We start from the raw sequence: 22,731 nt of genomic DNA on the forward strand, positions 1-22,731 counted from the left end.
CACTGTAACGTGAATCTTGTGTGAGACCATCTCTGTGTCCAGTTCTGTGCCCATGAAGTTCAATATAGTAGAAGACTCACAGGTATCGAAGCCAGGAAGTTATGACTCTCTCTCTCACTGGATTTGTAAGCTTGAGTAATTTATTCAGCTTCTGTAAACACTGATTTTCTCATCTGCTAAATGAGGATAACACCTCACAAGTTTAGAGTGAGGACTAAATGGAAATAATGTATGTAATGTAACAAATATATCCTTGTGTACAGAATGCATCTGAAAACTGTGAGCTTTATTTCTGGCATAATACTCAAGAAGGAATATCCTGGATGGCACATATAAATGGGCTAGTTATTGGAAAGAGACACAGCTCATTATAAATTGATAAATAAGCACTCTGTAAGGTGACTTAGTCTGCTATGAGTTTGATTCATCTGAGTCAGTTTCATAATGTTGCCTCACATGGAACAAATGGATGATAAAATCCTACACCAGAGGTATTTAAAGCTAAAGAACAGACCTGTGAGGCCACCTCGCAAATCCTAGATTGAGTCACCAGCCTTCTGTCACTTCCCTGGCTTCATAAGCAGGGTTTTCCTGAAGAAAAATGCCAGGACATTACTTAAGTACATGGCACCTTTCTGGTTTATTTGTAGCAACACAGAACAAAAGGATGAGGAAACAAGGGAAAATTCTGATCTTTTTAATTGCCTACCAGACAGTGACATTACAAAAAAGAAACTACAGGCCAACAACTCTCACAGATACAGATGCAAAATTTTTCAAAAAATATTAACAAATCAAATTTGACTGACAATGTATAAAAAGGACTATACATTACAACCAGGTGGGATTAATCTCAGGTATGCAAAGCTGGTTCAACATTTGTAAATCAATTAGTATAATCTATCATATCCACAAGCTAATGAAGAAAAATCACATGATCCTATAAGTAGATACAAAAAAGGAATTTGACTCCTGTTTATCAACACCTGTTTATCAAAAAAACTTTTGGTAACTGGGAAGAGAGGGAAACTTCCTCAACTTGATAAAAAAAAAAATCTACAAAAAAGACATGCACCTAACATTTTACTTAACAATGAGAAACTCTAAACTTTCCAGTAAGATCAGGAATCAGGATGTTTCTTCTCACCACTGTTTCTCAACATCATATTAGAAGTCTTAGCTAGTGCAATAATACAAGAAAAGGAAATAAAACGTATGCAGGTTGGGAAGAAATAAATAAAACTATCTTTGTAGATGACATGATCGTTTGTGTAGAAAATCTGAAAGAATCAACAACAAAATAATACTGGAACTAATAAGGGATTATATTAATAGCAAGGTTGTATTAAATAATTCTTACAAGGTTAATATTAAAAAGTCCATCAGTTTCCTGTATACCAACAATGAACAAGTACAATTTGAAATTAAAGACATAATACCATTTACATTAGCACTCAAAAAATGAAATACTTAGGTATAGATTTATATGAAGAAAACTACAAAACTCTAATGAACAAAATAAAGGAAGAACCAAATAAATGGAGAGCTATTTTATGTTCATGGATAGGAAGACTCAATATTGCCAAGATATTAATTCTTCCCAACTCAATCTGTAGATTCCGTGTAATCCTGGTCAAAATCCCAGCAAATTGTGCTGGGTTTGGTGGCTCTTGCCTGTAATTCCAGCATTTTGGGAGGCTGAGGTGGGCAGATCACTTGAGGTTACGAGTTTGAGAGCAGCCTGGCCAACATGGTGAAACCCTGTCTCTACAAAAAGTACAAAAAATTAGCCGGGCATGGTGGTGTGCACCTGTAATCCCAGCTACTTGGGAGGCTGAGGCAGGAGAATCGCTGGAACCTGGGAAGTGGATACTGCAGTGAGCCAAGATTGTGCCACTGCACTCCAGCCTGGGAGACAGAGTAAGACTCCATCTCAAAAAAAAAAAAAAAATTCCCTGCGAAATATTTTGTGGATATTAAAGTGATTCTCAAGTTTATATAGAGAGGCAGAAGTCCCAGAATAGCCAATATAATATTGAAGGAGAACAAAATTGGAGAACCAAACTGCCCCACTTCAAGATGTACTATAAAGCTACAGTAATCAAAATAGTATGGTATTGGTGAAAGAAGAGACAAATAGATCAAATGGAACAGAATAGAGAGCCAGAGAGACCCATATAAATTTCATCATCTTGTCCAAGCTTGTCCAACCCTCAGCCTGTGGGCACCATGCAGCTCAGGATGGCTTTGAATGTGGCCCGACACAAATTTGCCAACTTTCTTAAAACATTATGAGATTTTTTTTTGTACTCATCAACTGTTGTTAGTGTTAGTGTGTTTTATGTGTGACCCCATTCTTCTTCTTCCAATGTGGCCCAGGGAAGCCAAAGGATTGGACACCCCTGATTTGACAAAGGAGCAAAGGCCAAACAATGGAGAAAGAATGGTCTCTTCAACAAATAATGCTGGAACAACTTGACATCCACATACACAAAGAAAAAAATGAATCTAGACACAGATTTAACAGCCTTCATAGAAATCAATTCAAATTAATTACAGACCTAAATTTGGTGGCCTGGGTACCAAATTTATTTATTTTAAGGAATAGTACAAATCAAAGAACTTAAGTGGATGTTTTGGCATAACTTATAGAAAAGGTAAAGGAAACCCCACCGTGCAGGCACTGCTTCGGTCCAGAGAGGTCACCCCGTGGCTACAGGAAACGAGCCTAAGGCTTAGCTGTCATTATCCCTCTCTCCCAGAGATTCTGCCAGGCCAGATTCCCGGCTCTCGTCCTGCACAAGTTGGTCACGTGGACACCCAATTCTTTGATGAATTTCACCGGTTCATTGAGGTAATGTGTCTCAATAAGGTGACACAAGCGGGAGTCGTTTTTACGCAGTTCCAATAGTGACCGATTCACGTGTTTTCCAAGTGTAAGGCACACTCCATCGCATTCAGCCGGTTCTCCGCCTGGTGTCTTGACTCCTGAAGGAAGACTCCGCCCCTTAGTTGTTTCTGCAGCTTCATCAGTTTCTCAGCGGGCTCCCTCTCCTCATGAGATTAGTGAAGAAATAAGTTTTTGGCAAAATTCCTCAAAGCTACGTTATGGCGGTGAAAGCAGTCAGATGTGGACAGGTAGATGGAGGAGGCTGGAGCGCCAGGTTGACCGGGGGCCTCAGGGCGGTCCCAGCGCACGGTGAGGAGGTGGAAGCTCTGGCTCTGAGCTGCCAGCCGCTGGGGCACGGGAAAAGCGCCAGTTCCCTCCAAGCACAGGTGAAGCAGGAAACCGCGGTGACTGTCGGTGAAGAACATCTCCAGACCTAAATATTAGATGCAAAATTATAAAATGCCTAGAAGATAATCGGAGAAAACCTGGAGGACCTTGGTCTTGGCAGTGACTCTTTAGATGCAACATCTAAGGCAAGATCCATGAAAGAAAAAATTAATAAGCTAGACGTCATTAAGGTTAAAATTTTCTTGGGTAGGTTTAGTGGATCACGCCTGTAATCCCAGCACTTTGGGAGGTCAAGGCGGGAAGATTGTTTGAGCCTAGGAGTTTGATACCAGCCTGGGCAATATAGTGAGACCCTGTTTCTATAAAAATTTTCTTAAAAAACTAGCCCAGCAGGGTGGCACACACCTGTAGTCCCAGCTACTAGGGAGGCTGTGGTAGGAGGACCACCTCAGCTAGGGAGGCAGAGGTTGCCATGAGCCGTGATCATGCCACTGCACTCCAACCTGGGCGACAGAGCAAGACCTTGTCTGAAAATTAAATTAAATTAAATTAAATTAACATTTTTTGCTCTGTGAAAGACAGTCAAGAAAATGAAAAGACAAGCCACAGGCTATGAGAAATTATTTGCAAAAGACATGCCAGTTAAAGGTTTATTATTCAAAATATACAAAGAACTCTTAAAACTCAACAATAAGAAAACAAGCAACCAGATTAAAAATGACCAAAGACCTTAACAGACATCTCACCAAAGGAGATATACAGATGGCAAACACCTAAGCACATAAAGAGATGCTCTATATCATATGTCATCAGGAAAAATGCAAATTAAAACAACAATGAGAATACCGCTACATACCTATTAGAATGGCCAAAGTCCAGAATACTGACAACACTAAATGCCAGTGAGGATGTGGAGCAACAGGAACTCTCAAACATTGCTGGTGGGAATGCAAATGGTACAGCCACTTTTAAAGACAGTTTGGCAGTTTCTTATAAAACTGTACATACTTTCCCCATACAATCCAGCGGTCATATTCCTTGGTATTTACCGAAAGAAGTTGAAAACTTGTTCCTACAAAAGACTGCCCACACATGCCCAGAGCAGCTTTATTTATAATGACACCACTTGGAAGCAACCAAAGTGTCCTTCAGTAAGTGAATGGATAAATAAACTGTGGTACATCCAAAAAACGAAATATTAGTCAGTGTGAAAAAAGTTAGCTATCAGCCGGGCATGGTGGCTCACACCTGTAAGCCTAGCACTTTGGCAGGCCGAGGCAGGTGGATCACTTGAGGTCAGGAGTTCCAGACCAGCCTGGCCAACACGGTGAAACCGTCTCTCTTCTAAAAATGCAAAAATTAGCCAGGCATGGTGGCATGCACCTTAGTCCCAGCTACTCGGGAGGCTGAGACAGGAGAATCACTTGAACCCGGGAGGTAGAGATTGCAGTGAGCCGAGATTGCGCTACTGCACTCCAGCCTGGATGACAGAGTGAGACTCCATCTCAAAAAAAAAAAAAAAAGTTAGCTATCAAGCCATGAAAAGACATGGAAGACTTAGATGCATATTACTAAGTGAAAGGAGCCAATCTAAAATGTCTACACATACCATATGATTCCAACTATATGACACTCTGGAAAAGGCAAAACTGTGGCAACAGTAAAAAGATTAGTGGTCGCTAGGTGTCAGATGGCAGGAAGGGATACATAGCAGGAGACAGATACTTTTCAGAGATTTGAAAATACTTTGATTGATACTATAATGGTGGATACTTGCCTTTACACATTTGTTCAAACTCAGAATGTACGTCAAGAGTGAACCTTATTGTAAACTATGGGCTTTAGGTGATAATGATTTGTCAATGCAGACTTATCGATTGTTAAAAAATGCACCAGTCTTGGTTGGGGATGTTGATAATGGGGAAGGCTATGCGTGTTGGCGGAGACAGGGGGGATATGGGAAATTTCTATAACTTCCTCTGAATTATGCTGTAAATCTAAAACTGTTCTGAAAAATAAAGTCTATTTTTTTAAAGTGCTTACCAAGGACCTAGCACCATGAAAGAAAATGTATTCACACCAAGATACATGATTGTAAAACTTCAGAACACTGGGACAAAGATTAGAAGGGGAGAGAGGAAAAGGGGTAAGGGGAAGGAAGAAGAGAAAAGGCAGTGGAGAGAGAGACAGAGAGAGACACCATACCAAGTATCAAGAATTAGAATTAGAATAGCACTGGATTTCTCAACAACTATACTGGAAGCTAGAAGACAACAAAGCGATGCTTTCAAATTCTGGGGAATTTTCAGCTTAGTATTCCAGGCAAACTATCAACTATGCATGTGGCTTATAGAGAAAACATGTGTTATACAAGCTTTTCTGAGGCACGAGTCATAGTGCTGGTGGCCATGAGTTCAATGTTAATGCATCAAAAATATATCTCAAATGAGATGTCTTTAAACAGAAACACACATAAAATTAGGTTTTGTATTGATCAGTTGACTCACTGTTTACTCACTCAGTGTTAAGGCTCACAGGAATCTAACCCTGTATTTCCCCTGGGAGCAATGTTTCAGTTTGCTAAGTCAGTGTTTGCAATAACTTTACAGAGCATAACTACCATGAATAGTGAGAATCGGCTGTATAGACTTTTCCTTTTCTTTCTTTTTGCACTGCCTTCAGATTACCTCTTCTCATATCCCCTTTTCCACCACTGGACCAACTACACTGTTGCTGATGATTGCTGTGGTGATGAGGCAGGACGGGAGTGAACAAGTAGAGAGTTTACCAGCTCTCCCCTGTCCTTTCCTTCTCTGCCCCAGTTTGCAGACACCCATCCCCCAACATGCGCTTGCTCACATTCTGGTTCAAAAGAGCCTTCAGTCTTCTCAGAGGGTTCTCAATTATATGTTAGTTTATCATGTCCATGATTATTTCTCTTTTGTAGCTTTTCTCTGCTATAGTTCTGTAGTTTACAGTTGTGGAGGAAGGTACCAGCAGTACAAGCTGGTTCATTGGCTTGTCAAAAACTTGATCAGGGAGGATGTTAGCAATATGATGCAAGAACAACCAAGAAGAAATATCAGGTATGAAAAATATAACTGTTGAAACAAAATGCATAATAGCTGAAGTATGAAGCAGGATAGATACAGCTAAGGACTGAATTAGGAACCTGCAAGATCATTGCAAAGACCTATGCAAGAATGCAGGGGAAAGTAAAACAGCTTTTCTTTAAAAAAAGAAAAGAAACAATAGGGATATGAAGGATAAAAATATCAGTATTCAGATAATAGAGATTCCATAGGGAGAAAAACATAAAGTTGAAAATTGAGCCTATAATATAGAGCCAAAGAGAGAGAGAGAAAACCCCAAAATTAGACATTTTACTGAGAATTAGAATCATCAAAGACTGCAAGAAATTTTTAGAATGTTTTCAGAGAGAAAAACATACAAAAGAACAAGCATTAGATTGACCTGAGACCTCTCAGTAACAATGCTGGATGCAAGAAGACAAAGAAGTAATATTTTTAAAGTGTTGTGCAGTCATCCCTAGGTTTATGTGGGGGATTGGTTCCAGAACCCCCATATATATATCCATGTCTGCACATGCTCAAGTCCTGCAGTTGGCCCTGTAGAACCCACCCATGTATATGAAAAGTCGGCTGCCTGTATGTGTGGGTTTCATATCCCACAAATACCATATTTTTGATCTAATTTGGTTGAAAAAAATCTGCATATAAGTGGACCCCTGCAGTTCACACTCAAGTTTTCAAAGGGTCTACTGTACATTGAATTTTACATACAGACAAATTGACATGAAACATGAAGATACAATTTAAAAATTCTGGACTTAACAACCATAGTTTCTGGTATACAAAATCTCAGAACCTATGTCATACAAAAACTTACTTTGAAAAACCCTTAGAAGAAATATTCAAATTAGAGGAAAATAAATACAACAGATGTTGTATAGAAATGTGAAGTTAGGGTGATTAAATAATTTGGCAAATTAATTGTTATCTTAAAAAATCAAAGTGTGATGAAAACACAAATTAAAAACCATATTCATAAAAACCCAGAACTAAATTCTGTCTAGACCATATCAGTTGTGTGTGTGTTATTGTTGTTGTTGTTATATGTATTGGTGGGGGAGAGAGAAAGAAGAGTCCAGAGACATAAGAGAACATGCTAAACTACTTGCCTTATTGGAGGAAAGAAATAGGTATTTATAAGTTTAGTAAGTCAGGATGAATAAATAAACAAATATGTCTTAAGAGCAAAGACCATAAAAACAAAAATGAAATACGTTCTTTTAAACCAGCAAAAGAAAATCGTATCTACTCAGTGAAGAGTAAAATTAGAAAAGAAAAAAAAGTATCAGTAATGAAAAACATGAAATAAAATGGAAGAAATAAGTAATAATATAAAGTGATTATGAGAAATGTAAATAGGTTAAACAACCAATCAAAAGAGAACATCTCAAATTGAGCATTTTGAAAGATCCAACAATATACTGTTTACAGAAGACAACTTTACAACAAAAGAATACAAAAAGGTTGAAAATAAAGAAAATATGATCCAAAAGAAGGCTGAAGCAACAATCTTAATATCTAATAGAAAAATTCAAAGGACAAAAAAGAAACCATACTTGTTGAAAGAATAGTAGAGCAAACACATATGCACCTGACAATATTGCAACAAAAAAATAAGGTAATCGACAGAACTTCATAGCAAATAAATAAATTAATAATTTTAATTGGAAGTTTTAACACAAAAAAATTATTGAGGAGGAAATGGAGTCTTCAGAAATGAATAGGTTTAGCAGAGAAAAAGCAGTGATATAGAAATCTGAGTATTTTAATTAATAAGCTCTATTTATATCCAACAGAAAACACATAATCTTTTTGGGCATATATGAAACAATTTTAAAAATTAATTGTATATTAATCCACAAAGAAAGTTACAAGAAAGTCTAATGAATGAATGTTATCAAGAATATATTTTTCAATCATAATGAATTAAAATTATAAAATATTTTTCAAAAGCATAGTGAAAAAACTGTTAGATTACTAGAGAACATTTTTCTAAAACTATGTTATTTCTAGAAATAGAATTTTTTTCTAGAAATGCATTATTTCTAGAAAACCCAGAAAACAATTATTAATAGTTTGTCTAACAGTAAAATGAAAGTTCTGATAATAAAATAATAATAACAAATGAAGCTAATAAATACATAAAACTGGTAATGAAAACACTTCAAAATTTGAAGACCACATCTACAGTAGGTTTTAGAGACAGATGTATAGCTTTAATTACATTTATCAAGATATAAGATAGATTGAAAACAAAGAGTAATACTCAAGAATACAGGGAAGGGACAAGCAAAGAAACAGAAAGAAAGAAATAATAACAAAGATAGAACAGATATCAATGACCTAGAGAAAAACAACAACAAAACAGAGAAGATTAATAAAAACTTAAACTGGTGTTTCAGAAAGATTAATAAGATAGATATGACAAGGCTACTAAAGTGAAAAAAAAAGAGGTAGAAAGTACAAATTTAAAAACTGAACGCAAATGGGGAAATAACCACAGACACAGCAGAGGTTTTAAAATTAATAATTAATATTGTAATAATTATACAATACAAATTTAATTAATAATTAAAATGTAATAAATCAATACATTTTTAAAAGTACTGGCTGGGCACGATGGCTCACGCCTATAATCCCCAGCACTTTGGGAGGTTGAGGCGGGCGGATCACGAGGTCAGGAGATCGAGACTATCCTGGCTAACACGGTGAAACCCTGTCTCTACTAAAAAAAACAAAGTACAAAAAATTAGCCTGGCATGGTGGTGGGCCGCTGTAGTCCCAGCTACTCGGGAGGCTGAGGCAAGAGAATGGCATGAACCCAGGAGGAGGTGAAGCTTGCAGTGAGCCAAGATCGTGCCACTGCAATCCAGCCTGGGGGATAGAGCGAGACTCCGTCTCAAAAAAATAAATAAATAAATAAAATAAAAGTACAAGCCCATCTGACATATAAATGTAGATGCAAAAATTCTAGATGAAATATTAACAAACAAATTCAACACTATATTTTTTAAAACATATCATGATGAAGTGGAGTTTATCCCAGCAATGTAAGGAAATGGCAACATAAAAATAACCTACCGATAAAATTACAACATTAATAGTCTAAAGGAGAAAAATCATGATTATATTAACATATGCATGGATGGAAGGGGTAAAACCAAATATTTACTCAAAAGCCTTAACAGGCTAGGAATAGAAGCTCTTGCCATCATTGCTAACAGGCCCCCTTCTAATGATGAAAGTTTACCTGGACACATGGTTGTGAAGTTAAGACTACGTTTTCCATCCACTCTTTTTTTTTTTTTTTTGAAACTGAGGCTTGCTGTGTCACCCAGGCTGGAGCACAGTGGCACAATCACTGCAGCCTCGACCTCCTCAGCTCAGGTGATCCTCCCACCTCAGCCTCCCAAGTAGCTGGGACCACAGGTGCATGCCACATCTGGCTAATTTTTAAATTATCATTATTTGTAGAGACGGGGTCTCCCTATGTCGCCAGGCTGGTCTCAACCTTCTGGGCTCAAGCGATCCTCTGCCTTAGCTTCCCAAAAGTACTGGGATTATAGAACTGAGTTATTGTGCCTGGCCCCATCCACTCTTGCTATGTATTAAATAGACTCTGGTCAAAGGGATACATTTTGAGCATCTGGCACTGCTGAGTCAAATCAACAAATCGTACAGCATTTGGCATCAAAAAATTCACTCCTGGCTATACATTAATACATCTTAGAGAGGTACCCACACGGACCCATAATGTCTGTTCTTGTAAAGAATTGTAGGTACTCTAGGTCATGACCAGGAGAATGGATAAGTAAAATTTGGTACTCGCATTGCATGGAATGTTTTTGTTGTTGTTGTTGTTGTTGTTTTGAGGCGGAGTCTCGCTCTGTTGCCCAGGCTGGAGTGCAGTGGTGCAATCTCAGGTCACTGCAAGAGACAGGGTTTCACCGTGTTAGCCAGGATGGTCTCGATCTCCTGACCTCATGATCCGCCCGCCCTGGCCTCCCAAAGTGCTGGGATTACAGGCATGAACCACCGCGCCCGGCCATTTACATGGAATTTTATTAGCAACTAGAGACAACAGATTAAAAGAGTACCCAGCAACAAGAAGACACCTTAAAAACAATACTGCTAATCAGTAGTTGCCAAGGGAAAGCAAATAGAAAGGAGTAGCATGCGGGAGCTCCTTTATGGTGATGGACCAGTTCAGTATCTTGATTGTGGTGGTTACATGAATGTATATATGGGATTAAATTGCATAGAACTACACACACACACACACACACACACAAAGAGAGAGAGATAGAGAGAGAGGGCAGTTCATGTGAAAACCAAATTAAAATTTGTGATTTAGTTAATAGTATTGCACCAATACCTATTTCCTGGTTTTGATATTGTAATGTTGGTAAATAAGTTACCACTGTTGGAGAAATCTGGGTTAAGGGTCCACTAGACTCCAGGTTCGATTTTTGTAACTTCCTTGGAGTGTGTAATTGGGTGGGTAAGTCTATTGACTATTCCAGGACAAATTAGACATTCTGCAGACAATTAGAAGGAGAAGCCAAAAGTAAGCAAAAACCATCCATACAAATATTATAGAACCAGAGTCTTGCAATAATGGCAGAACTAGGAAAAAGAACATGAGGGTTATCACTAAAAACAATACTTAGATTTTTGTTCTCTTAATTTCATTTCCTGATCACGAATTTTATGGTATATTTGTGTGGCATGAAGTTGATATTTGGCTTATAAGAATGTGACTGTGAAGAGCTTGGTGCTCAGGAATTTCTGTAACATCACAACAAGGTATCTTCTGCTCTCTATTATAGCAGTGAAGAAACACTTGTCTTTAATAAAAAAAAAAACTTATTAAAAAAAAACACAGCATTGCTTAAAATCCATCTTATTTCTATTTCTCCAAAGAAAAAGGACCAACTTTTTACTGCCATAGTTTGAAGCACTTCCAGCCTGGCCCCTGCATGCCTCTCCTGTGGCAACGCTCCGCATGCCTACCCCCATGTCTAAGTTCCAGGCATAGTCACCTTTATTTGGTTCTTTAAATATGCCACTTTCTCTCTTTCTGGCCCTATGCCCATGCCATCCTTACTGCCTTATTTAGCTAACTACTATGTATTCTTCAGATCTCAGCTTAAACATCATTCTTTTTACCTAAAACCCTCACCATCTTCCTAACACTTAGAATAGAGCACTAGCTGGGCTGATTCCTGAATTCCCCATAGCACCCTGATGTCTGGCCCCTTTTACAACCATCCTGACATTTCAGAGCAGTTACTTGCCTAGTGCCTGCCTTCTAGGTTGGGCTATGTCCTAGGTCTGTCTTGTTCGCTTCAGAATTGCCAGTACTTAGCATGGTGCCTGAAACATAGTAGATGCTGAATAAATATTTTTAAACAATATATTTGCCTGGGTGTGACTGGTTGGGAGCAAGGGGTCTGCCTTAGGAACCAGATCCCTGACCTGAAGTATGAAAATGGGGCTGGTCAGGACTCATCTGAGAACTGGCACAGGGTTGTATGTGCTGGGAAGCTGATGACTGGGACCATCCATGAGAAGCAGGGCAGATAGCAGCCAGAAAACAGCCCAGGAACCTGAGGCAGGTTCCCCACTCACACTACATGATCCCTGCATGAAGTGGCTTGGAGAAAATAGAGAAACAATTCCCAGAAAAAAAAAGACATCACTTTGAATGTTTGAATCTTCTTCCACCCTCACCATTAGCAGGCTGCCCATTAACCTTCAGGGGGCTTAAGAAGAGGCTGGGCGCGGTGGCTTATGCCTGTAATCCCAGCACTTTGGGAGGCCGAGGGGGGTGGATCATGAGGTCAGGAGTTCAAGACCAGCCTTGCCAACATAGTGAAACCCCATCTGTACTAAAAATACAAAAATTAGCCTGGCATGGTGGCACGTGCCTGTAGTCCCAGCTACTCAGGAGGCTGAGGCAGGAGAATCGCTTGAACCCAGGAGGCAGAGGTTGTGGTGAGCCAAGATCGTGCCACTGCACTCCAGCCTGGGTGACAGAGCAAGACTCCATCTCAAAAAGAAGGAGGAGGAGGAGGAGCTTTCAAGAAGTGGGTTTCCTCCTGTCAGAGAGAGCAGTCCACAGAGACTAGCTGCTTCATTTACTCCTGTCTCAAGGTCAAGGGCATCAAGGTTAATGTTATAGGATGCCTTGGAAGCAAAGCTAGCTTTAAGAGTACTAACATTGGGGAAAACCAAGGCAAATGGCGTATAGGAGGCAGGACTAACTTGTAGATCCCACACTGATGAACACAGCAGCGTATGGAGGCCCACATCCTGAATTTTGTTCCAAGAACTGCCACAGAAACATACCAGCAAAGATGAGAGAATCCACAGACCCTTAAAAAGAGGTGGATTGCCGCTGCAGCCTCCATGGGACAGCCTAGGAACAGTGAATCTTCTTGCTTTCTTAACTGAGAGGCTTGTAGCCTGGGGCAAGTTCTCAGCCTTACTCACTGGCTGCCTGGAAATAAACTTGTGCTGTCGTGGGGCACGGTGAGAGTAAGACCAGCCTTTTAAGCTGTGGGCTGCATGGGAGCTGGGTAAGGCCTGTGGCTGCTGGTTTTTCCCCACTTCCCTGGAGACCTGTGTGACATAGCAGAGGCAGCAATAATCCCCCTGGGAACATAACTCCTTTGGCTGAAAATCACATCCCCATCCCCTACAGCAGTCACAGCAAGCCTTGTCCAAGGAGAGTCTGAGCTCAGACACCTAACTCTGCCCTCATCTGATGGTCTTTCTGTGCCTGCCCTGGTAGCCAAAGACAAAGGACATAATCCCTTGGTAGCTCTATGGCCCTGCCCACCACCTGACCCTAGGGCAAGCTTGTATCCTCCCTATAAAACCGCAGCTGATGTGTTGTTGAAATCTCCACCTCCTAGCTGGAAACCAACCAACACAAAACCAGCGCACTTAACAAAAGTACAACCAAGGACCCTCACAGAGTACACTTTACTCCCCTGCTACCTCCACTAGAGTAGGTGCTGGTATCCACAGCTGAGAGACCTGAAGATGGATCACATCACAGGACTCTTTGCAGACACTCCCCAGCCTGGAGCCTGGTAACTCCACTGAGTGGCTAGGTCCAGAAGAAAAATAGTCACTGCAGTTCAGCTCTCAGGAAACCCCATCCCTAGGGGAAAGGGGAGAGCATTGCATCAAGGGAGCACCCTGTGGGACAAAAGAATCTGAACAACGGCCCTTGAGTCTCTGATCTTCCCTCTGACATAGTCTACCCAAATGAGAAGGAACCAGAAAAACAATTCTGGTAAATGACAAAACGAGGTTCTTTAACACTGCCAAAAGATCATATCAGCTCACCAGCAATGGATCCAAACCAAGACGAAACCTCTGAATTGCCAAAAAAAGAATTCAGAAGGTTGACTATTTAGACAATCAAGGAGGCATCAAAGAAAGGTGAAGTCCAACTTAAAGATATGAAAAAAAAAAAAAGATATAGAAGAGTGGAAAATCTCCAGTGAAATAGCACAAATAAAAAAAATCACAGCTTCTGGAAATGAAGGACACACTTAGAGAATTGCAAAATGTACTGGAAAGTCTCAGCAATAGAATCAAACAAGTGGAAGAACTTCAGAGCTCAAAGACAAGGCTTTTGAATTAACCCAATCCAAAAAAAAAAAAAGAATTTTTAAAAAATGAACAAAGCCTCCAAGAAGTCTGGAATTATGTTAAATGTGCAAACCTAAGAATAATTGGTGTTCCTGAGGAAGAAGAGAAATATAAAACTTTGGAAAACATATTTGAGGAAAAATTGATGAAAACTTTTCTGGCCTTGCTAGAGATCTAAGCATCCAAATACAAAAAGCTCAAAGAACACCTGGGAAATTCTTCACAAAAAGATCATTGCCTAGGCACATAGTCATCAAGTTATCTAAAGTCAAGATGAAGGAAAAAATCTTAAGAGCTGTGAGGCAAAAGAAAGAATCAAGTAACCTATAAAAGAAAACCTATCAGATTAACAGCAGATTTCTTAGCAGAGACCCTACAAACTAGAAGGGATTGGGAGCCTATCTTCCTAGCCTGTTTAAACAAAACAATTATCAGCCAAGAATTTTGTATCCAGTGAAACTAAGCTGCATAAATGAAGGAAAGATACAATCTTTTTCAGATGAATGAATGCTGAGAGAATTCACCACTAACAAGCCAGCACTACAAGAACTGCTTAAAAGGAGCTCTAAATCTTGAAAAAAATCTTCAAAGTACACCAAAATAGAACCTCCTTAAAGCATAAATCTCACAGCACCTATAAAACAACAACACCACACACACACCAAGGTATTCAGGCAACAAATAGCACCATGAAGAGAATAGTACTTCACATCTCAATATTAACATTGAATGTAAGTGGCCTAAATGTTCCACTTAAAAAATACGGAATGGCAGAATGATGTAGAATTCATCAGCCATGTATCTGCTGTCTTCAAGAGACTCATCTGACACATAAGGACTCACATAAACTTAAGGTAAAGGGGTGGAAAAAGATATTCCATGCAAATGGACACCAAAAGCAAGCAGGAGTAGCTATTCTTATATCAAACAAACAAACAAACAAACAAACAAACAAACTTTAAAGCAACAACAGTTAAAAAAGAAAAAGAGGGACATTATGTAATCATAAAAGTACTAGTCCAACAGGAGAATATCACAATCCGAAATATGTATGCACCTGACACTGGAACTCCCAAATTTATAAAACAATTACTTCTAGACCTAAGAAATGAGATAGACAGCAACACAATAGTAGTGGGGAACTTCAATACTCCACTGACAGCACTAGACAGGTCATCAAGACAGAAAGTCAACAAAGAAACAATGGACTTAAACTATACTCTAGAACAAATGGACTTAAGAGATTATTTACAGAACATTCTACCCAACAACTCCAAAATATATTCTATTCATCATAATGCATTCTATTCATCAGCACATGGAACATTCTCCAAGATAGACCATATGGAAGGCCACAAAACAAGTCTCAACAAATTAAAAAAAAAAAAAGAAATTATAGCAAGTACTCTCTCAGACTGGAGTGTAATAAAATCAGAAATCAACTCTAAAAGGAAGCCTCAAAACCATGCAAATACTTGGAAATTAAATAACCAGCTCCTGAATGATCATTGGGTCAACAACGAAACCAAGATGGAAATTAAAAAATTCTTTGAACTGAATAATAATAGTGACACAACCTATAAAAACCTGTGGGATGCAGCAAAGGTAGTGCTAAGAGAAAAGTTCATAGTATTAAATGCCTACATCAAAAAGTCTGAAAGAGCACAAATAGACAATCTAAGGTCACACCTCAAGGAGCTAGAGAAACAAGAACAAAACAAATCCAAACCCAGTAGAGGAAAAGTAATAATCTAGATCAGAGCAGAACTAAATGAAATTGAAACAAGAAATAATACAAAAGATCAATAGAACAAAATCTGGTTCTTTGAAATGATAAATAGAATTGATAGGCCATTAGTGAGATTAACCAAGAAAAGAAGAGAGAAGACCCAAATAAGCTCAATTAGAAACAAAACAGGAGATATTACGACTGATACCACAGAAATACAAGATTATTCAAGGCTACTATGAACACTTTTACGTGCATAAACTAGAAAACCTAGAGGAGATGGATAAATTCCTGGAAATATACAATCCTCCTAGATTAAATCAGGAAGAAATAGAAACTCTGAACAGACACAAGCAGTGAGATTGAAATGGTAATTAAAAAGTTACCAACAAAAAAAAGTCCAGGACCAGACCGGTTCATAGCTGAATTATATCAGACTTTCAGAGAATTGCTACCAAGCCTATAGACACTACTCCAAAAGATGGAGAAAGAGGGAATCCTCTCTGAATCATCCTATGAAGCCACTATCACCCTAATATCAAAACCAGGAAAGGATATAACAAAAAAAGAAAACTACAGACCAATATCCCTGATGAACATAGATGCAAAAATTCTCAACTAAATACTAGCTAACCTAATCCAACAGCCTATCAAAAAGATGATCCACCATGATCAAGTGGGTTTCATACAGGGACACAGGGATGATTTAACATCCACAAGTCAATAAATGTAATATACCATATAAACAGAATTAAAACCAAAATTCACACAATAATCTCAATAGATGCAGAAGAAGCATTTGACAAAATCCAGCATCACTTTATGATTAAAACCCTCAGCAAAATCAGCATAGAAGGGATACACCTTAAGGTAATAAAAGCCATCTATGACAGACCCACAGCCAACATTGTACTGAATGGAGAAAAGTTGAAAGCATTTCCCCTGAGAACTGGAACAAGACAAGGATGCCCACATTTACCACTTCTATTCAACATAGTACTGGAAGTCCTAGCCAGAGCAATCAGACCAGAGAAAGAAATAAAGGGCATTCAAATTGTTAAAGAGGAAGTCAAACTGTTACTGTTTGATTGTGACATGATCATATACCTAGAAAATTCTAAAGACTCATCCAAAAAGCTTCTAGAACTGGTGAATGAATTCAGTAAAGTTTCTGGATACAAAATTAATGTACACAACTCAGTAGCCCTGTTGTACACCAACAGCAACCAAGCTGAAAGTCAAATCAAGAACTTAATCTCTTTTACAATAACTGAAGAAAAAAAAAATACTTAGGAATATACTTAACCAAGGAGGTGAAATACCTCTACAAGGAAAACTACAAAACACTGCTTAAAGAAATCATAGACCCAGCCGGGCTTGGTGGCTCATGGGCTGGGCGTGGTGGCTCACACCTGTAATCCCAGCACTTTGGGAGGCCGAGGCAGGCAGATCACGAGGTCAGGAGATCGAGACCTTCCTGGCTAACATGGTGAAACCCTGTTTCTGCTAAAAATACAAAAAATTAGCCGGGCGTGGTGGTGGGCACCTGTAGTCCCAGCTACTCCAGAGGCTGAGGCAGGAGAATGGCATGAACCCGGGAGGCGGAGCTTGCAGTGAGCCGAGATCGCGCCACTGCACTCCAGCCTGAGCGACAGAGCGAGACTCTGTCTCAAAAAAAAAAAAAAAAGAAAAAGAAAGAAAAAAAGAAAATGGCCATACTGCCAAAAGCAATCTACAAATTCAATGCAATTCCCATCAAAATACCACCATCATTCTTTGCAGAACTAGAAAAAAAAATCCTAAAATTCATGACCCAAAAAAGACTCATAGCCAAAGCAAGACTAAGCAAAAAGAACAAATCTGGAGGCATTACATTACCTGACTTCAAACTATACTATAAGACCATAGTCACCAAAACAGCATGGCACTGGTATAAAAACAGACATATAGACCAATGGAACAGAATAGAGAACTCAGAAATAAAGCCAAATACTTACAGTCAACTGATCTTCAACAAAGGAAACAAAAACATAAAGTGAGAAAAAGACACCCTATTCAACAAATGGTGCTGTGATAATTGGCTAGCCACATGTAGAAGAATGAAACTGGATCCTCATCTTTCATCTTATACAAAAATCAACTCAAGACGGACCAACGACTTAAATCTAAGACCTGAAACCATAAAAGTTCTAAAATATAATGTTGGAAAAACTCTTCTAGATATTGGCTTAGGCAATGACTTCATGACCAAGAACCCAAAAGCAAACACAACAAAAACAAAGATAAACAGATGAGGCTTAACTAAACTAAAAAGCTTCTGTACAGCAATAGAAATAATCAGCAGAGTAAAAAGACAATCCACAGAGTAGGAGAAAATCTTTGCAATCTATATATCCAACAAAGGACTAATATCCAGAATCTACAAGGAACTTAAACAAATCAGCAAGAAAAAAACAATCCCATCAAAAAGTGGGCTAAGGACATGAATAGACAATGCTCAAAAGAAGATATACAAATGGCCAACAAATACAAGAAAAAGTACTAAATATCACTAATTATCAGGGACATGCCAATCAAAACCACAGTGCGATACCATCTCACTCCTGCAAGAATGGCCATAATAAAAAAATCCAAAAGTAATAGATGTTGGCATAGATGTAGTGAAAAGGGACATTTTTACAATGTTGGTGGGAGTATAAACTAGTACAACCACTATTGAGAACAGTGTGGAGATTCCTTAAAGAACTAAAGGTAGAGCTACCATTTGATTCAGCAATCCCACTCCTGAGTATCTGCTGAGAGGAAAATAAGTCATTATACAAAAAAGATACTTGCACACACGTTTATAGCAGCATAATTTGCAATTGCAAAAATATGGAACCAGCCCAAATGCCCATCAATCAGCGAGTAGATGTATATGTATGCCATGGAATACTGCTCAGCCATGAAAAGGAATGAAATAATGGCATTTGTAGCAACCTGGATGGAATTGGAGACCATTATTCTAAGTAAAATAACTCAGGAATGGAAAACCAAACATTGTATGTTCTCGCTGATATCTGGGAGCTGAGCTGTGAGGACACAAAGGCACAGGAAAAATACAATGGACTTTGGGGACTCAGGGGAAAGCATGGGAGGTGGGTGAGGGATAAAAGACTACACATTGGGTGCAGTGTACACTGCTTGGGTGATATGTGCACCAAATTCTCAGAAATCACCACTAAAGAATTTATTTATGTAACCAAATATTGCCTGTTTCCCAAAAACCTATAGAAATAAATAAATAAACAAAATAAACTGAAATTTTAAAAAAAATAGTACTAACATTAAGATTGGTGTGGTAGCTTATGCCTATAATCCCAACACTTTGGGAAGCCAGGCTAGGAGGATGACTTGAGCCCAGGAGTTCAAGACCAGCCTAGGCAACATAGTGAGACCTGGTGTCTACAAAAAATAAACAAATAAATAAATAAGCTGGGCATGGTGGTGCATCCATGCCTTTAGTCCCAGCTACTTGAGAGACTGAGGTGGTAAGACTACTTGAGCCTGGGAGGTTGAGGCTGTAGTGAGCCAAGATCATGCTACTGTACTTCAGCCTGGATGACAGAGCAAGACTGTCTAAAAAAACAAAAACAAATACAAAAACAAAATAAATAAACAACAACAACAAAAATAAAACAGAGTACTAACATCAGCAATAGCCCAGTGCCACCAGAGTTACCTGAGGTAAGACTGCTACAGACCCAGTGAGTGTTCCAATGAATAAATGAACCCCACACCAATAAGTCCATTAGGAGAGGCAAACCTGGACAGGAAGAGACAAGGTGCCTGTGACCTAGATTGGTCACTGTGTCATCACCTGCCCTTGCAGAGCTGATAAAGGGATTCAGCTGTGACTGTTGGTTACACTATAAAAACACATTTCTCTAAGAATGCAAGGAGGAACAAAAGAACAGAAATTCCTGCTACTTAGGGACTAGTGCACTTGTCAGCAGTGTGTCATATCACTTACCTCTCAGGGGCAGGATTTTCTTAGAAGCTTTAGTTAGGGATGTGGAAGAAAATCTCCATCTGTGCTTCACAAAGATCTGTGTCTCAGGACCAGGTCCAAGGAGAACCCACTGGTGTGATTTCTGAGAGATTAGTAAATCCTGCTGCCCTCTAAGTGGCTCCATACCACTGGCTGATAACTGAAATTCCACTATTTATTTATTTATTATTATTATTATTATTTTTAGATGGAGTCTCGCTCTGCCGCCCAGTCTGGAGTGCAGTGGCGCGATCTCGGCTCACTGCAACCTCTGCCTCCTGGGTTCAAGTGATTTTCCTGCCTCAGCCTCCTGAGTAGCTGGGATTATAGGCGCGCACCACCACACCTGTCTAATTTTTGTATTTTTAGTAGAGATGGGGTTTCACCGTGTTAGCCAGGATGGTCTCAATCTTGTGACCTCCTGATCTGCCCACCTCAGCCTCCCAAAGTGCTGGGATTACAAGCATGAGCTACTGTGCCTGGCCTGAAATTCCACTTTTTTTTTTTTTTTTTTTTGAGACAGAGTCTTGCTCTGTCACCCAGGCTGGAGTGCAGTGGCACGATCTTGACTCACTGCAAGCTCCGCTTCCCAGGTTCACACCATTCTCCTGCCTCAGCCTCCCGAGTAGCTGGGACTACAGGTGCCCGCCACAATGCCAGGCTAATTTTTGTTTTTTGTATTTTTAGTAGAGACGGGGTTTCACCGTGTTAGCCAGGATAGTCTCGATATCCTGACCTCATGATCCACCCGCCTCGGCCTCCCAAAGCGCTGAGGCGTGAGCCACCATGCCCAGCCGAAATGCCACTATTAAAGCTTCATGTTGGATGCCGTGGCTCACGCCTGTAATCCCAGCACTTTGGGAGGCTGAGGAGGGCAGATCACTTGAGTCCAGGAGTTCAAGACCAGCCTGGGCAACATGGTGAAACCCCATCTCTACTAAAAATGCAAAAATATTAGACGGGCGTAGTGGCATGTACCTGTGGTCCCAGCTACTCAGGAGGCTGAGGTGGGAGGATTGCTTGAGCCAAGGAGGCAGAGGTTGCAGTGAGCCATGATCATACCACCACACTCCGGCCTGAGTAACAGAGCCAGACCCTGTCACGAACAAACAAACAAACAAAAACATTATGTTTTTCAGCATGAAGCAGTGATGAGCAACTTGAGGACTGCGATCTACATGGAAGAACCACCAGACTGGTGAATGATTTTCAGGATGAATGTCCGGATACTAACTTGTTAGTGACTAAAAAGCCATGACAGTTTCCTCATTGACCTTTCTTTTATTCAGTAAAGCAAGTATTCCAAGTCTTGAGAATCTATGTCGTTTTCCTTGCATTTTCATTTCATGGAAAATAAATGGTATGCAAAGAAGGCTGCTCACCTCTGGTTTAAGGGTTTGAATACTGTTAAAATGCAAATCATCACAGAAGAGTGCAGCTTAAAAACAACAACAACAACAACTTTATTTTTTAGAGCAGTTTTAGGTTCACAGCAAAATTGAGAGGAAGATACAGAGATTTCCTGTGTACCCACTTCCTTCATAAAGTCATAGCCTCCTGAATTATCCACATCCCCCACCAGAGTGGTACATTCGTTACAATGATGAACCCACACTGACACATCATTGTCATCCAAAGTTTACATTAGGGTTCACTCTTTATGTGCATTCTGTGGGTTTGGACAAATACATAATGAGATGTATCCACTATTAGACCATACAGAGTAGTTTCACTGCCCTGAAAATCCTCTGTGCTCTGCCTGTTCATCCCTCCTTCCCCCTAACCTCAGGTAACCACTGATCTTTTCGACTTCTCCGTAGTTTAGCCTTTTCCAGAATGTCATATGGTATGTAACCTTTTCATATTAGCTTCTTTTGCTTAGTAATATGGATTTAATATTTCTCCATGTCTTTTCATGGTGCGGTGGCTCATTTGTTTTCAGCATTGAATAATATTCCATTGTCTGGATGTTACTATAGTTTATTTATCCATTTGTAATCAAATAGCTTAACTTCAAAATGCATTTTTTTAAAACGTCCCCTTTCTCTTTTCTCCCTAGTCTTTAAATACAATCTTGAAGCAAACTGCAGAAGCCTTTTCCTGTAAGCTTAAGGTAGACTCTATGTCCCACCCTTTCCCACCATATACTCCCTTTGCATTTATCTAACTGTATGCTAGTATCTAAATATGTTCTTACTTAGAAGTTCCAGGGGCTAATCTTTTTTTTTTATGGAATACACAGGGATTTAATATAGTATGATCTAAAAATTATCAAAAGCTGCCTTCCAAGGGCTAATCTTGAGATAGAAAGACCAAGCCTGGAGACCCAGCTGCAAAATTCCAGAGATTACCTCAAGGCAGCTAGTCAACAACCCGGCCATTGTTCCAGGTGGACTGAGACCCAAGATAGCAACCAAACAAGACACATGGATCTTGTACTCAGCACAACTCCTGCATGCTTCACATGTCAAGTTCATCTTTTTTTTTTTTTTTTACAGAATTTGCTCTGTCGCCAGGCTGGAGTGCAGTGGCGTGATCTCGGTTCACTGCAGCCTCCACCTCCTGGGTTCAAGTGTTTCTCCTGCCTCAGCCTCCCGAGTAGCTGGGGTTACAAGCAAGCGCCACCACACCCAGCTAATTTTTTTATTTTTAGTAGAGAGGGGTTTCATCATGTTGGCCAGGATGGTCTTGATTTCTTGACCTTGTGATCTGCCCGCCTCGGCCTCCCAAAGTGCTGGGACTACAGGCATGAGCCACTATGCCTGGCCAAGTTCCCTTTTTTAAACTCTTGTTTTCTCCCCAGAAATTTAAAGTGATTACTTTGGATGGGGATCTGGTCACTTTCACTTCTGCTTTACCAGTTTTGGTTAATAAAGTCGCTTTCTTTCTACCATATCTCATTCTTGTCATTGGACCTTGCAAGTGGCAAAGCAGCCAGACCTGTGCTCGGTTACACATTCATCTACTGAAGGAT

This window comes from Pan paniscus, chromosome 1 (assembly GCF_029289425.2).
Source record: "Pan paniscus chromosome 1, NHGRI_mPanPan1-v2.0_pri, whole genome shotgun sequence".
Classification (NCBI taxonomy): Eukaryota; Metazoa; Chordata; class Mammalia; order Primates; family Hominidae; genus Pan; species Pan paniscus.